General features: G+C 42.6%; 2 protein-coding genes across 5 annotated transcripts in view; both read left to right on the top strand.

The window, feature by feature from the left end:
• Window positions 1-16,947, top strand: part of LOC136856564 (serine hydrolase-like protein) — a 46,758-nt gene that overhangs the window by 15,949 nt on the left and 13,862 nt on the right. The gene's annotated exons all lie outside the window — the stretch shown is intronic.
• The window catches only part of LOC136856546 (serine hydrolase-like protein), an 87,612-nt gene that overhangs the window by 59,402 nt on the left and 11,263 nt on the right, over window positions 1-16,947 (top strand). Inside the window, exon 3 of one of the 4 annotated variants that reach the window (XM_067134401.1) lies at window positions 9,159-9,343. The exons of 2 other annotated variants lie outside the window; for them this stretch is intronic. The gene's annotated coding sequence lies outside the window, so the exon portion shown is untranslated. Of the gene's footprint in view, window positions 1-8,108; window positions 8,155-9,158; window positions 9,344-16,947 lie in introns of all 4 variants that reach the window. One more of the 4 variants, XM_067134392.1, reaches the window with a different exon arrangement.

Raw genomic sequence — 16,947 nt, 5'->3', positions numbered from 1 at the left:
GATGTCGAAGAGGTTTGAACCTTTAAATTCTGCTTCCTTCAGAGATGTAACCAAGAAAGCTATTTTCCTAACTGCTCTGGCAACGGCGAAGAGAGTTAGTGAACTTCAAGCGTTCAGCAAGATTATAGGTTTCAGAGGCCCTGATGCTGTCTGTTCTCTGAGCCCTATTTTTCTTGCTAAGAATGAGAACCCGTCTTCCCCTTGGCCCAGGTCCTTCGAAATTAAGGGCTTGACGAACATCACTGGACAAGAACCTGAGAGAACCCTGTGTCCTGTCAGGGCTCTAAAATTTTATTTGCAGAGGACCCAGGATTGTAGAGGTCCTTCTAGCAATCTTTGGTGCTCCGTTAAGAGGCCTGATATACCTCTCTCGAAAAATGCCCTGGCGTTCTTTCTACGAAGCACCATCATAGACGCCCATTCCAGTGTGCTAGACGAAGACTTGAGAACTTTGAAGGTTAAGGCTCACGAAGTGAGAGCCATTGCTACCTCAGTGGCCTTCCAGAAAAACCAGTCTCTCAATGACATTCTGGGTGCCACTTTTTGGCGAAGCAATTCGGTCTTTGCTTCTCATTATCTCACAGAAGTGAAGACGTCCTATGAGAATTGCTGTGCGCTGGGACCTTACGTTTCCGCAAATACGATCTTGGGAACAGAAAGCGACTCTCATCCTATCCTTTAGTTTTGTTTTGGTGTGTTTTTAAATATTTTATGTGTTGTTTTTTATGGTCGTTGGGTCTCCACCAGTGGTGGTCGCCCCAGTCCTTAGTTTATGTTAATCTTTTTTTGACGTAACTAGGCTTGGTCAGGTGGTTGTTAGTTTGTCGCTTACCCTCAAAGTAAGGTCATATGGTCTAGTCACATTGTGGTCTCGCCCCCGTTGACAGATCATCTAGATTCCACCAGCTCTATAGGTCTCTACCTCGCTGGAGTTTTCTAGTAAAGCAGAAGCAGGCTTGGGTGACAGTAATCACGAAGTCAGCAATGCTAACAGGTAAGGAACCAAGGCGTCAATCGCCTACATAGTTTTGTTTCCTAAATCCTATTCTGTCTCTTCCCACCTCCAATGGTGGGATTCAGCTATATATATATCTGTCAGGTAAGTGTCATGAACAAAATGATATTTTTATGATAAAATAAAGTTTGTTCATACTTACCTGGCAGATATATATAATCATAGTACCCGCCCTCCTCCTCAGGAGACAGTAGTTCTAGTTTCTAGAAAATCTGAATAGAAAATGGGAATGGTTCTGATGCCCGCCTCCCAGCGGCGGGAATGGGTACTAACCACCTGGCCCATCTGGCGTGTGCCGTAAGTTTTGAATTTCTGTCGGTCCTTTCGGAGAATACAGCTATATATATATCTGCCAGGTAAGTATGAACAAACTTTATTTTATCATAAAAATATCATTTTTATAATAAAATAAAGTTTTATATTTTTTATCAAGTAATTACTGAATCAGAGCGCTCCCTCCTGCCGTCACATGGACTTCAGGGCAAAAAATGAATGAAGCTCTCTGTCACGTCGATCCTCTTCTTACCCTGAAAGTGGGCGGTTTAACCACCTACACTAGCTAGTTGAATCGTTACCGCTAATTTTGAATTTTCAGGCTGCCATGGTAGGAAATCTTAAAGTTGTGTAATTACTTGGTAAATATATATGAAACTTTATTTTATTATAAAAATGTCATTTTTAAGTTTGTTTATATGTACAGTATTGTGCAAAATAAATTTTTTTTTTTGTTAAATTGTACCATATTCAGTGATGTGATATGCACAAATGAGTGAAATGTTAGCTTAAAGCAAAGTAAAAAAGAGAAACAAAGTTTTAAATTTTATTTTAAAGCCTGAAGCCACTCCTTTTCCACTCAGACTTTAACAGATGTCTGTTACTCTTGTGTTTTGTATTTTGTTTGATGGACATATGTTAAACTTGCTTTATATCATGTCTTGGTCTTCTGCTTATTATTATTATTATTATTATTATTATTATTATTATTATTATTATTATTATTATTATTATTGTTAATTATTATTATTATTATTATTATTATTATTATTATTAAAAAGGATGGCTGTATTATGCAGATTTATCGTATATAGTCTTTTCTATCTTCCTTATGATTCGCTTTTCAGGCTCAGCGATGTTAGTCAGCAACTGGCCGATGTTCATGTTGGAAAAGGATAGTGTGCGGAATATGGGAAGTCTTTTATTAAAATGTCCAATCAGAAATCGTTCGTCTGGATTCAGGTTCTATTTTAGGTACCGTCAACATGATTCGACCAGCTTGTTGGTCATCCTCTGGACGTAGTTGCAGAAGGTCTGAAGAGACGAGGTGCTCGGGTTGGTATTTATAGGGGAGTCTTGATCGGTGGTGAATTATGATTGGCTGCCCGGGGCATGTACCCTCAGGCGGAGCCTATTTTCCCAGGTCGATGTGCGAGCGGCGTTGTAGTGCTGGGGATGAATGGAAGAATTTCGATCCTCCGATGCTGAATTTTGATTCGCACGTTCGCTATGGGGATCGCTCGGTGCATGTCTCCTGGCTGCCGTGGGGAGGAGAAATATTTCCTGCGTGATGTTGAGGGTTGGTTTCTCCTTCCCAATGTGCAATGCTTGCAAGAGGCATAGGCGGCGGTGGTCGGTAGTTTGATCAATTATTTCGTTGTTCGTGATTATGTTTTTTCTTTCTATTCTCTGGTTATGGATGGTCCTGGCATGATTAAAGATAGCCCCATCTTGGGCGTGGCAGGAAATCCTCTTGGAGAAACGCATGGTGGTCATACCGATGTAAGAACCGAGGCATCCTCGGACGGGGCATGAGTACCGGTATACCATGTTGGTTTTCTTCAAGGGGTCCTGCTGAGGGGGGGCTGGTTTGTTACGCATAACCAGGCTGCTCGTCTTTTTGCTCTTATAATAAATAACCAGATGTATATTCTTGTTGGAGTCAACAGGGCTGACATTATTTTCGATGATGTTTTTGAGGGCGCGTTCGTCTTCTTTATATTTATGGTGAAATTGTCCTTTATAGAAGAGCTCTATGCATTCAGGGGCATCGGGGTGAGGTTCCTGACGGTACCATCTATCGATGTTCGCCTTGATAGACTCTTCTATATTCCGGTTTGGGTGTCCATTGTCGATGAGGGTCTGGGCTACACGTTCTATTTCTCCGTATGTGTCGTTCCAGGAGGAGCAGTGTGAGAGGGCCCTCCTGACGTAGGCACTGATGGTGGAGCGCTTATACCTCTTAGGGCACTCTCTCGCCCTGTTCATACACATGCCCAGGTTCGTGCGTTTCGTGTAGACCCTCGTAGAGAAAGAGGCTTCTCTCTGTTCCACAAGGACGTCAAGGAAGGGGAGGCAGCGGTTTTGACTCTGCTCGATCATGAAACTGAGGCAGCTATGGTTGTGGAATGCACGCCTCAGGTTTTCGATCTCCTCTTGCGAATTGGCGCTGATGAAGGTGTCGTCGATGTAGCGCATGTACATTCTTTAATCATGCCAGGACCGTCCATAATCAGAGAATAGAAAGAAAAAACAATCACGAACATCGAAATAATTGACCAAACTACCGACCACTGCCGCCTACGCCTCTTGGAAGCATTGCACATTGGGAAGGAGAAACCAACCCTCAACGTTACACAGGAAATATTTCTCCTCCCCACGGCAGCCAGGAGACATGCAACGAGCGATCCCCATAGCGAACATGCGAATCAAAATTCAGCATCGGAGGATTGAAATTCTTCCATTCATCCCCAGCACTACAACGCCGCTCGCACATCGACCTGGGAAAATAGGCTCCGCCTGAGGGTACATGCCCCGGGCAGCCAATCATAATTCACCACCGATCAAGACCCCCCTATAAATACCAACCTGAGCACCTTGTTTCTTCAGACCTTCTGCAACTATGTCCAGAGGATGACCAACGAGCTGGTCAAAACATATTGACTGTACCTAAAATAGAACCTGAATCCAGATGAACGATTTCTGATTGGATATTTTAATAAAAGACTTCCCATAGTCCACACACTATCCTTTTCCAACATGAATATCGGCCAGTTGCTGACTAACATCGCTGAGCCTGAAAAGCGAATCATAAGGAAGATAGATAAGACACTATATAAGATAAATTCACATAATACAGCCATCCTTTTTAATAAGACCTGTTTAAAAGAGGGTCTACTCCTTTCATATATTATTATTATTATTATTATTATTATTATTATTATTATTATTATTATTATTATTATTATTATTATTATTATTATTATTATTATTATTATTACTAGATAATTTCATGAGATTACCGAGTTACATTGGAATACTTTACCCTCACTAGTTATGGCGAGACATCATGTTTGATGGTTTTATTACATTTTGCATTTGAGACTGAATTTTGTTTGCCCTATGATAGGGCCAAAGTCAAAGTCAGTCCCATATTATTGAACTTCCTCGTAGTATAATAATTTTGGTTATCAGAACCAAGGCTGGAAACTATTGAGTCATTAGCTGAAGGGATCTTTTCTGATACATCTCATAAATTCTCATATTTCATAAAACCCGATATTTTAAATGAATCCTGGCACTGAAGTTCCTCTAAATGAAACTATTGAGTCATTAGCTGAAGGGATCTTTTCTTAGGTAGAGGTGATACAATTTTCCTTGAAGTGTTGGTATACTGGTATTCTTAGTTACATCAACATAGAGCTGGGCATTTTTGGATGTTTAAGCCACAGGTTATTGAGACCAATCAGTGGCAGAGGAATCCTTGCTGTAATTAAAGGTTTCCTGTATTATTTGTCAGGTTTTCATGAGCCAGTAGTACTCTATGGTAATTGACTTGATGTACTTGATGGAACCAGACTAGGACCCACTCTTTGGGTCTTTAAAGGAATATGTGGACATTCTTTAGAAGGCAATGAAAGATAAGATCTTGTTTTTTTTTTTTTTTTTCCAAGAATGAAGTACAGGCATGTATCAAAGCTAGCTCCCTTCTCCAGGACAAGTGAATCCACATATTGGCAGATTACTATGGAAGTGTTTTTTGGAACTGGCTACCTTTTAAGTTTTCTGTAAAAGAAAACCATTAAATAGTTCGTCTGCACTTTTTATGTGTGCCCTCAGATCTTAAAAACTACTGAGTCTAGAGGGCTGCAAATTGGTATGTTGATCATCAAACATACCAAGTTGCAGCCCTCTAGCTTCAATAGTTTTTATTTTATTTAAGGTTAAAGTTAGCCATAATCGTGCCTCTGGCAATGACATAGAACAGGCCGCCACTGGGCTGTGGTTAAAGTTTCATGGGCCACGGCTCATACAGCATTATACCGAGACCACCGAAAGATCTATTTTTGTTGGCCTTGATTATACGCTGTACAGAAAACTCGATTGTGCCGAAGAGACTTTGGCGCATGTTTTATTTGTTTTTATATGCAAGGACATCATAATTCTCCATTTCCAGATTCTCTGATCCATGCAACTAAGGAATGATCACAGTACTTGTCCATTCATCCTTTCAGTTTCAAGTTTATTTTTTCTACAGAAATCATTTGAGCCTAGCCCTGATGGAAAACAAAAAGAAAAGGGAGAAGTAAACTGAGTTGGGCTTAACTTTATTGGAACTGATATACATGCCTGTTGAAAGATGGAATATTAGAGGAGTTATATGAAATTAAGCTTGCCAACAGATGGAAAGAAATGGCACCAAAATATCATCCTACTAAAAATCTTGGAAATACTTATTTCCATATAGTGAGTGTAGGTAGTGATGGCTGGGTTATTGTTGCAAGGCTACCAGAGAGGAAGAGGGACTCTGCCTCTTTGTATCTGTAGGGGGAACTTGGACAAGAGGTAATGTTATGGGTATTGATTAGATGATTCTTTATGACTCAATCCTGTCAAGAAAGGAAGTAAAAGGAGTTTGAGTGTACTATTCCCATCAAGGAAATATCAGGCCAATATAACCTTGAGTAGTATAACTCAAATGAAGAAAGAAAAACTGACATCAAAATACAGCGTTTAATTTTTTTTTTGGCAAGTTTCTTGACAGCGTATTCTCAACAATGTATTTTTTTCCAAGACAGATTTGATGTAAACATCCAGTCTGATATAAGTGAGGTGTTAGATACTTTTTCATAAAACAGAATCAAAGATTGGAGGGAAAAGTGTAGATAAACAGATAGTGTCTTGGGGGACTGAATTTTACTAATTCAAATAGGTTCTCAATAACTGAAGAGAGAACAATATGAGATAGAGGTTGTGTGTTCACCAGGGATCTTTTCTTAGTATCAATAACCTTCAATCTGCCATAGCCCTTAGTCCTGTTTAACAATGATATACCAAACCATTCTGAAAGAATAGGTACAATGGTTATGGAAGCAAAATTAGAATTGAAAACAGTGGGTTTCAATGGCCCATGCAAAAACCTAGAATCAAAATGGTAACTAACCAAAACCTTGAGAGAAAATAACTTGGGGGAAATATTAGCAAGATAGAATGATACAACAATTCGGAATTCAAGGAAGGAGATCTCTACAAACAGAAATAACAGAAGAAATTAATATGAATACAGCATCCAACAGAAGATCACTCAAAAGTGCCTCCTCACCAAAGATGATAAAACCAAAACTGATGAGTCAGGTCTAACTGAAATGAGAAGTGTACGCAAAACTTAAGAAAAAGATGATAAGGTTATACTTTCTCCACTCATTAAAAGAACTAAAAGATGAAAATATTTTTATCTTCAAATGTTAGTTGAACAAGACTGTTGAGTCACGTTTCTAGACTCTCACTGAGTTAACTCAAAGGACTTGTTCTCAAATGACAAGAGATGTGAAAATTAGAGTGGAATAAAGTTGAAAAAGTTAGACAGCTAGGAGAGATCATGAAATTTAAGAGTAGAAAACTGTACAGTTGTTGGGAAAAGTATGCTGCAAAGAACCTTTATTACCATCTATAGTGGGCCAAGCAGTGTTATTCTCCTCAGAGTTACAAGTGAAGAAGTCTATATAGATCAAGTACTGTACATGTATAGAAACAAGAATACAGACCTAACTAATTAAACACTGCCAACTTGAATCTCAAACACAAAGCTGAAAAACAAACTTGTAATATTTACCATATCAAGCTGTGAAGAAATATAGAAATAAATAGATATAGAAATGCATGGGGGGTAAAATCAAATACATTCCACAATTCTTCAAACTAATGAGGAACTATATCACTTGATTTCTAACAGAGAGATAGTCTACAGAATCCACAACAGCCCTTGGAGTGAATGCACTACATATAATGTACTTAGCAAATTTATTAACGCAGAACAGCACAAATAAGTAATAATCAAGAAATTTATACATCAGGTTGTTTAAGCACAATATGACAGCAAAGTTAATGTGAAGAATCTCAAATTGCAAAACGTCAATAATAATGCTGAAAAATATAATTACAGATTTGAATACTGTAGAGTCACTCATTAATCAAAAGAGAACAGTGAATTAAAGCAACTTGACTACCCTTATGGAAATTTTCTGTCCTTTACATATTTCCCTGGAATGTGAAAGGATTTCAAACTAGAATCTACTTAGGTGAACTACAGTTAAAAATATCATATAACCTCGTGGGCTGTTTCCAGCACATTTGATAATATGATATACAAATTTAAAAGCATCAGTGAGCCAGTACTGATGGTAAACATGGAACAGCAGTTTACGTCCAAGATAAAATGACACATGGCAAAATGTAATCCAAGGTCACACATTTTAGTATTCTGCCATAACATTACATGTTTCCAGCAATAGCCACATAACTACTACAGTCGACCCCCGGTATTTGTGGGGGATGCGTACCACTACCCCTTGCGAATAGCTAAAATCTGCGAATACTTAAAACCCCTCTAAAAACACTTATAACCGCCTATTTTGATAGTTAAAAACACCAAAAAAATCCTCTAAAAATGCTTATATCTGAATATTTTAATAGTATTATTACAAAAAGTCCATTTATTCATGAAAATGATATGAAAATACAGTAATTTGTGAATATTTCTCTATGAAAAATACTGCGAATAGGCAAATTTTCCACAAATAATGTGTATTATGTTCCACAGAGAAATCTGCAAATAGGTGAAGCCAGGAATCCAGAAAAGTGAATAGGTGGGTGTCCATTGTGCTGTATATGTAATCTGTTGTATTTACTGTAATCAAGGAAACTTTGGTAAATGGCCTTGATTTACAAAATATACCATTTTAAGTTTGTTACCATAACTATTAATAAAAAAAAGTAAGTATACCTTAGCTTTACCAGACCATTGAGCTGATCAACAGCTCTCCTAGGGCTGCCCGAAGGATTAGACTTATTGTACGTGGCTAAGAACCAATTGGTTACTTAGCAATGGGACCTACAGCTTATTGTGGAATCCGAACCACATTATAGCGAGAAATGAATTTCTATCACCAGAAATACATTCCTCTAACTCTTCATCAGCCGGCTGCGGGAATTGAACTCCAGCCCATCAAGTGACAGCCTGAAGCTCTACCGACTCAGCCAACGAAGGGCTCTATAACTATTAATATAACTAGAAGAATTCATAGTGCAAAACCCCTTGTTGGACATAAACTACCAAACTGCTGAGAGAATAGGGCAAACATATTTTTTGACCATACAATTTTTCAAGAGACTATGATGATGCTACAATCATTTCTAATGCAGATAAATACTGTACATCCCAAATTCCTCACTAACACTAGGAGGAGAGTTACATGGTGATCTGAGGAATTACAGTATCAACTTGTCCATCATGAAACAGAATCAGCCCCTCAACTAGGTTAACTAAAAAGACAACTCAAGAACTGTTGAAATCTTGTCAAAAATAAAATAACCAAGATATGTATCAGCACTTGTTGATCAAAGAGGTAGAGGTCTATTTGTGATATGAAATGTAAATGGGAAATGCTTAAAATATATATGTAATGAATGTCAACTTTATGCACCCTTCCTAGACCATAAACAGAAAACAGAGTCTGAGAAGGCGAGGCAACATCGCATTTGAAATTATCAAACATTTCGAACCTCTAGCATAAAAGTGTACTTCAGTTCTGTATTCAACTTCAGACCAGGAAACTCTTTCTAAAGATCTTAACAATCCACCTAATTTCAGACCAGTATTTTGAACAAATTGTCTTGGAAAAGTACAGTATTGGAAACTTGGTAAACATGAGACTTAACATGGACCTTAAAGACAAACTATTGTCACCTCAACCCATTAAGGGCCACAGAAGAACAGGTATGCAGTTGACCCATTAGTTACTGAGAAGACCATATTTGAAGAATATCAGAATGCAGGTAATTAACATTGTCATATTCTTTGACATCAAAAAGGCATACGATACTATTTTGAATAATAAAACTTCTCTTTTCCAGGCCCTGCGTATCTGGATTTCCAGATAATCCTGACATAATTTGGATATTGAAAAAATATGGTTCAAAGACTTGTTATTTAATGATGATAATACAGTAATCATTAATATGCACTGAAAATGAATTGTAATACAGTAAATGACAACAATTTGGTACATCTTACAACTAGAATAAGATTAATAAACTATACAATAAAGATATTAAGATTTAGCCCTTATGAGTCTTATGAAAAGTGTTAATGATAAAACTGCATCATTACATTTTTAATGCATTTACAACTTTGCCTTATGCAGTAATTATGGTATTATACAGCATTGGATTTAGTGCAATAATAGTCACTGTACTTGGTTTGGTACACCTTGGCCAAGTATTTCTTGGCAAGACCTATCTAAATGAGGAAAAAAAGGATCAAATATGTAATATCTGTACAGTACTGTAATTATATAATGATAGTTGTTTTTCTGGGTTTTACGACCTGTGTCACCCGGTGAAATATCCATTCAGCACATATTTCAAGGTAAATTCATTGCTAAATATACCAGAGAAAAGCTAAATGCAAAGCTGGGGTTACTACCCCCAGTGCGAACTCCATAAAATGGAGTCGTGTATATGAAAGGGTGAGTTTGTCACTATCACAGGCCTCTGCCCTGTAGACATTCCCAATGTCAAAAGTCCCCCAGAGCGAGGTGCCGTTACAACGCCCGCACCGCTCTCGGACTATCAACAAACCAGCGCCATCTTTATTCCATTTTTAGCTCGCGTCTTCTTTGGTTGTGTTTTGCCTCGTGCGCTATTTGTGGCTTTTCTTTTTCCTCGTGATGGCTTCTTCACAGGATATGTCATCTTCTAAGTTGAGTACCATCTCCTCTTTTTATTTTAGGCGGTTGGGGCTCCTTATTTCCTCCTAATTCTATAATTTGGGGGACAATATAACGCCCGCCTTGGCCGCCTTTCTCCCAGCCTCATGTGACCTTCAGTCTCAAAAGGGTTTTTGGTGGGCTTCGTTTCCCCTTCTTTTTATTTATGTTTTTATGTATATCCTACATAATTTCATATTTGGTTTATTTATATTAGTTCTATTACCCTTTTCCTGGGGAGGCGGGGTCCTTTTTGTCTCTTAGGCTACGAGTTTCCCCCTCTGGCCTATCCGATCTTTTTTCAGTCTTATTTAACTTATTTTTGGACCCTCACCTCCTTCAGCTCTTTGGTATATTATCTGAGATGGTACGGTTATGCCTGATAGTTTCATTATACGATTAGCGCACGGATGATATGGATATTTACGGATTATTTTGGTTGTTTATCTTTCGTGAAGGTCGGCCATTTTACCTTCCGAGCCGTATATCGCGTTGGGTTTGGTTCACCCTTCTACATGTGTCATTTATTATTTGAATTATTTATTTATTATACATTTTATTATTGTGTGGTTAACTTTTACTACCCTAGTCAGTTAGATCCCGTGTTCCCTCCTAGGCTACCCTCCCTGACCGCTCATCGGCTCCGATAGGTTAGCCTAGGAAGTTAGGCTACTTATGCTCTCTGCTCCCTTCCACTGCGGGGGAGGTTAGGTGTGTAGGAGGGTCTCATGTTCTGCGCTTTCCTGATGTTTCGTTTGGTTCGGATGGGTGTGTTAGGCCTACGTTTTCCCCCTCCCCCTATTTCGGCCTTTCCGTTTGGACTCTCGAGTCCTAGTAAGGTTAAGCTAGAATAGCGAGGGTATTCTTACTTGTAGCCTACCCTTGTCCAAGCTGCCGATTTTGGGTCAGTATCCCAGCTTCATGAGTATTCCCCCTCTCCCTCCCCTCCCTGCTCCATTCCACCCTTGGTTTGTTTTCGCATACTTTGTCAACTTACCAAGGCTTGAGAGCTCTGAGCCCTTCCCTTTCCCTTAGTAGCCTACATTCCTTACCCCTTCCTCTGCATTGAGTGGTTCTCCCTAGTTCTCTCTACCCAGGGTTACCAATCTTGATTGATCGGCACCCTGTTGAGAACTTGTCTGGTGTCTGGGGGTGCCTCCCCACTCCTGGCCACCATTCTTTGATTACCATTTCTTTGCGTCCTTTGGCCTTCAGAGGATTTCCCTGTCTTCTCTCCTTCCGTGATAGTCGTTCATTCATGATCGGCTCCTCGGGAGGGGGGGGGCGAGTGGGCCTTCTGGCATCCGGGGGGTGCTCTCTCACTCTCTGGCCACCTCTTGTGGGCCCCCTCCATTGGCCTATCCCCATCCTTTCCCTAGCGTCAGTGTGAGACGAGTTCCCCCAGCCAGGGTGTCGTTCTCTTGGACCGTCACCCCGTGGAGAATATTTACGGTAGCCAGTTAGAGTTTTCCACCTGCCTGTCTTCTGTTTTCATGTCCGCACGTCTGCTAGTTATTATCCTCCTTGTTAATTCTCTGTTCTATTCATTTAGAACATTGTTCCTTTACCTGGGTATCTATCTTGACTGTGGCTAGATTTTTTTATGTGTCTTCCGCTAGGTTGTCGGGTTTTCTCGTTACCCTCCTTTCTTGACACCACTCCGGTGGGTATGGTGCATGGTCGGTCGGTGCTCACCACACCTCCCCCGCCGTTACTATATGTAGGGTGTAACGTGACTCCCCCGGCGCCGAGTGGAAATCCTTTATTGTTTAAGTTAAGGTTAACCATTCACTTTAATTCCTTTTGTTTTTTAGTTGACGCATGTTCTCAGAGGGACCTCCAGTATCTCCGGACTAACTCTGGCGGTCCCTTTTATTTAGCATGTATAAGATAGTTATACCCCATCCTTCCACCGGGATTTTCCGGTGGGGTCTGACCGGACTTTTGCATGCTCCGTCAATCTTTATTATCCTAAGACGCTACTCCGGCACCCTACTCTGGCGTGCCTTATTGGCATACTCATGTACCCGTCCACTTACAGGTGGTGCGTTGTCAGGAGCAGGGGTGTACGGCGGTCCTGCAACAGGCGAGTGGGCACGAAGTGTGCAGGTCCCACTCTGGATGCGCTGTTCGGGTAGAGGAACTGATCGTCTGGCACCCTGATGGTTGTGAAGTGTGCTACGCTCTGTACGAGCAAGTTTTGGATGAATCGGTAAGCTATGGGTTCCGGTTCATAGTTCTTTATTGAGTTTACGTCTTTTGTGGATAATTCCTTAGTAGTAGGAGATCTCATTAGTTGACATTCTCCTTCTTTCAGATTGACCGCAGCTCCAGCGACTCTCGCTTCTAACCCTCAAGACCTGGGTCAGTGGCTTTGGGAGGAACGTCAGGTCGGGGAAGCCCTATGTACTCTCCCAGGAGATTTGTAGCATCCTCTTCCCAGCGCCTGGGTCTCAGCGTTGGTCCCGGAAGAAGTAGCCGCCCCCTTGATCGCTGGGATCCGGGAGATGACCCAACCCTCCCAGGAGGAAGTGGCCGCTTGCGGAGAGGTTGCCGAGGAGGTTGCGGCGATGAACATCAATCTGGAACCGATGAACATGGACCTGGATCTACAAGCAGGTAAGGGGGTAAGTGAGGCAGATGATTTTCTGTTTAGCTCTCCTTCTTCTTCTGCTTCCTCTTTCAGAGGGTTCACGAAATCCTCTTACCTTATGGACGGTGCAAGGTCTACCGTCCCTAAGGTGAAATCGGTGAAGACAAAGACCTTGACGAAGACCCTCAAAACCCAGAAGGTCTGCTCCGGGGCTCCCTCGAAGGAGTCACGGGCCCCTAGCCCCGTGCCATCTACGAGCAAGGCCTCCACCTCTGGGAAGGGAGCACGGTCGAAGCAAAGTAAGGAGGTTCCCCCTCCTCCTTCCTTTGATGCAGAAGCTTTTGCCGAGCTTCTAATGCAGAAGTTAGACAAAAGGGTTGATGACAAGCTGTCAGAACTCTCTTCCCAACTGTCTTCTTCTAATGCTTCCGTGCTGTCCCTATCACAGCAGGTTAAAACCCAGGGGAGCTTGATCTCTGGGTTTATGCGCGGCGGAGCGGCCGCTGGATCCTTGGCTGTTCCGGACGCTTCTGGTCTTCCTCCCTTTGATAAAGGAAACCCCTGGCGACTGGCTCTTCATGCTCCCCAGCATGAAGATACCCTTACCATAGAGGGTCTAGGCACCCGCAGGTTGGAAGAACTGGAGTTCTTCCCTCCTGGTCTGCAGCCCCCTTACCCAGGTTTTGCCAGGCTTACTGAGGAGGCCTGGATTAGGTCCGACAAGGTCCTGAAGGAGACTGTTATCTTCCCGAGGGATCAGGCTCAGTCCTCTCTGTTGCGTACTCTGACGGAGTGGCAAGCAGAGAACACAAAACTTACCCCTGCCAAGGGTACGTTCACGATGTTCTCTTTGGGGGAGACTATTCCTACCCCATGAACAACGAAGGTGGCCATGCTCACCAGTCAGACGAGCATGGAGGGCAAACCCCTTCCTCATCTCCGGGAGACAGATCCCACCTCTCTAGTCTTCCCCGGAGATTCTGAGTTTTGGAAGGGAGCTCCGGCCACCTTCACAGTAACTAGACTTGACCCTGATTGCGCTTCTACCCTTTTCAGTGAGCAACTTCGAAGATCCCAGATTCGCTCCTGAAGGCTGAAGCCGACACTAAGGACAGGCTGAGCACGTCCTTAAACTCTCTGACTCTGGCCGAGGCAACTTCGGTTGTCTATAGTGAGGACGCTCTGTTCCAGGTCCTGACGAAATCTCTTTTAGCAGGTTTCCAACAGGACCTTCATGACTTCATCACGGCTCGTATGAACTGCCGGAAACACATCTTTTCGGCAGCTTCTATCCGGCACGAGCCCAATAGGCTTATGAAGAGCTCCATCTGGGGAGCTAATCTCTTCCCCCAGGAAGAGGTGGACGCGGTCCTAGCCGAAGCGACCAGGGCCAATCAGAGTCTCCGCTCCCGTTGGGGTCTCCCCTTTAAACGGAAGCTGATGGAGTCCGCCGGACCTCATCCCAAATCTGGGAAGAGGTTTAAGAAGTTTAAGAGGCTCCCTGCCCAGACTGTTCTGCAGGCTGTTCCGGTCCCCTCAGCCGGTCAGCCTTCAACCTCTCGAGCGCAGCCTCAACCTCAGTACGTGCTGGTTCAACCAGCCCATCACTCCCTCGCTGCCCCCTCTTATGTCTCATCCCCGGCTTTCAATGCTTCATATGAAAGCCAAGGGGCATTTCGAGCAATTAATCAGAATGCCAGGGGAAGCAGAGCCAGAGGCTATTTTAGAGGTAGGTCGGCGTCTCGCTCCTCCTCCTGAGGGAGGGGAAGCAGAGGTTCTAGAGGAGGCAGACCATCTCCCGCCCAGTGAGATCTCTCAGGTAGGTGGGAGGTTATACCATTTTCGGGACCAATGGACCTTCAGTCCATGGGCCCACAGCATAGTCTCCAAAGGCCTGGGGTGGAGTTGGAGCAGAGGTCCTCCTCCCCTTGTCAGGTTCCATCAGTCACCGTCCAAAGTCCTGAAGGACTTTGTGAAGGATCTATTACAAAAGAGGGCAATAAAGAAAGCGAGACATTTGAAGTTTCAGGGCAGATTGTTCAGTGTTCCGGAGAAAGGTTCCAGTCAACAAAGAATAATCCTAGACTTGTCTCGTCTAAATTCGTACATTCAATGCGACAAATTTCGCATGCTTACAATCTCGCAGGTTCGGACCCTACTGCCCCATGGAGCCGTAACCACCTCTATAGATCTTTCAGACGCTTATTATCACGTCCCGATTGCGAGAAGGTTCTCTCCTTATCTGGGGTTCAGACTGGGTAAGCAAGCATACTCGTTCAGGGTCATGCCATTCGGTCTCAACATAGCCCCCAGAATTTTCACCAAACTGGCAGATACGGTAGTTCAGCAACTACGGTCTCAAGGGATCATGCTGGCCGCATACCTGGACGATTGGATCATTTGGGCACCCAACGCCAGCGAATGCCGGAAAGCAACAACCATAGTAGGCTAATCGGTTTTCTGGAATCTCTAGGCTTCCAAATAAACAGGGAGAAATCCCGCCTAGTTTTGGAGAGCAGCTTTCAGTGGTTGGGGATTCAGTGGGACCTAAGTTCACACAAACTATCTATTCCGCCGGCCAAACGGAGGGAAATAGCCAAAGCAACCTGACAGTTCCTCAAGAACAAGAAAGCTTCCTGCCGTATCCAAGAAAGAGTCTTAGGCTCTCTTCAGTTTGCTTCAATAACGGATCTGCTTCTGAAAACCAAACTGAAGGATATAAACAGGGTATGGCGGAGACGGGCCAACATCAGGTTCAGAGACAAGGTGTCTCTAATTCCGCCAATTTTGAAAAAGAGACTCCGGCCCTGGACAACAGTCAAGAGCTTATCAAAATCAGTACCACTCCAATTTCCCCCTCCGGCATTAGTGATTCACACCGATGCTTCTCTAAGCGGGTGGGGAGGATACTCCCAACACAAGAAAGTTCAGGGAACATGGTCCACTATGTTCCGCCAGTTCCATATCAATGTTCTGGAAGCAATGGCAGTTTTTCTAACCTTAAAGAAGCTGCGTCCAAACAGACTAATCCATATCAGACTGGTCTTGGACAGCGCAGTAGTGGTGCATTGTATAAACAGGGGAGGTTCCAAGTCGAGCCGGATCAACCAGGTAATGATAGCAATATTCTCCTTAGCAAACAAGCACTGGTGGCATCTGTCAGCTACTCATCTGGCAGGAGTTCGGAATGTCATTGCAGATTCCCTATCCAGGACAACTCTGCTGGAGTCGGAATGGTCTCTGGACAAAACATCATTCGAATGGATTTGCAGTCAGGTCCCAGGTCTCGAAGTAGATCTCTTCGCAACAGAATGCAACCACAAACTTCCCTGTTATGTGGCTCCCAACCTGGACCCTCTGGCTCACTCCACAGATGCAATGTCGATAGATTGGAACAAGTGGCGGAGGATCTATCTGTTCCCTCTAGTAAACCTGTTAATGAAGGTCCTGCACAAGCTCAGGACATTCAAAGGCCAGGTGGCTCTGGTAGCTCCCAACTGGTCGAAGAGCAACTGGTTCCCTCTTCTTCTAGAACTGAAGCTTCGATGCATACAGATACCCAATCCAAAATTGACACAAATAGTACAAACTCGGACTGTGTCAGCTTCCTCAAGAATACAGAATGCCCTAGCTTTATGGATTTCATGAAATGTGCAGCTCAGAAGGCTGCTAATATTGATCCAGTTAATACTTTATTTCTAGAATCAGACAAAAGGGAATCTACTCTTAGACAATATGACTCAGCAGTCAGGAAATTAGCACTCTTCTTGAAAGAATCTGAAGCAACTATAATGACCATGAACCTAGCAATCTCATTCTTTTGGTCATTATTCGAAAAAGGTCTTGCCTCTAGCACCATTACTACAGCCAAATTAGCTTTGAAAAAGATATTTTTACATGGGTTTAATATTAATTTAATGGATTCTTATTTTTCTTCAATCCCTAGAGCATGTGCTCGCTTCCCCTCGAAGTAGGTTCCTTCACGTGGTGAGGGGGTAAGGGGCCCTGGCTTCTCTTCTCCGTTCTTACGAAGAATAAGAGCCCGGGCCCTGACGGATCACCTACAAACCTTTCGATTT

The sequence above is a fragment of the Macrobrachium rosenbergii genome, chromosome 3, assembly GCF_040412425.1.
Source record: "Macrobrachium rosenbergii isolate ZJJX-2024 chromosome 3, ASM4041242v1, whole genome shotgun sequence".
Lineage (NCBI taxonomy): Eukaryota > Metazoa > Arthropoda > Malacostraca > Decapoda > Palaemonidae > Macrobrachium > Macrobrachium rosenbergii.
This window is presented reverse-complemented; position numbering and strand designations above follow the sequence as displayed.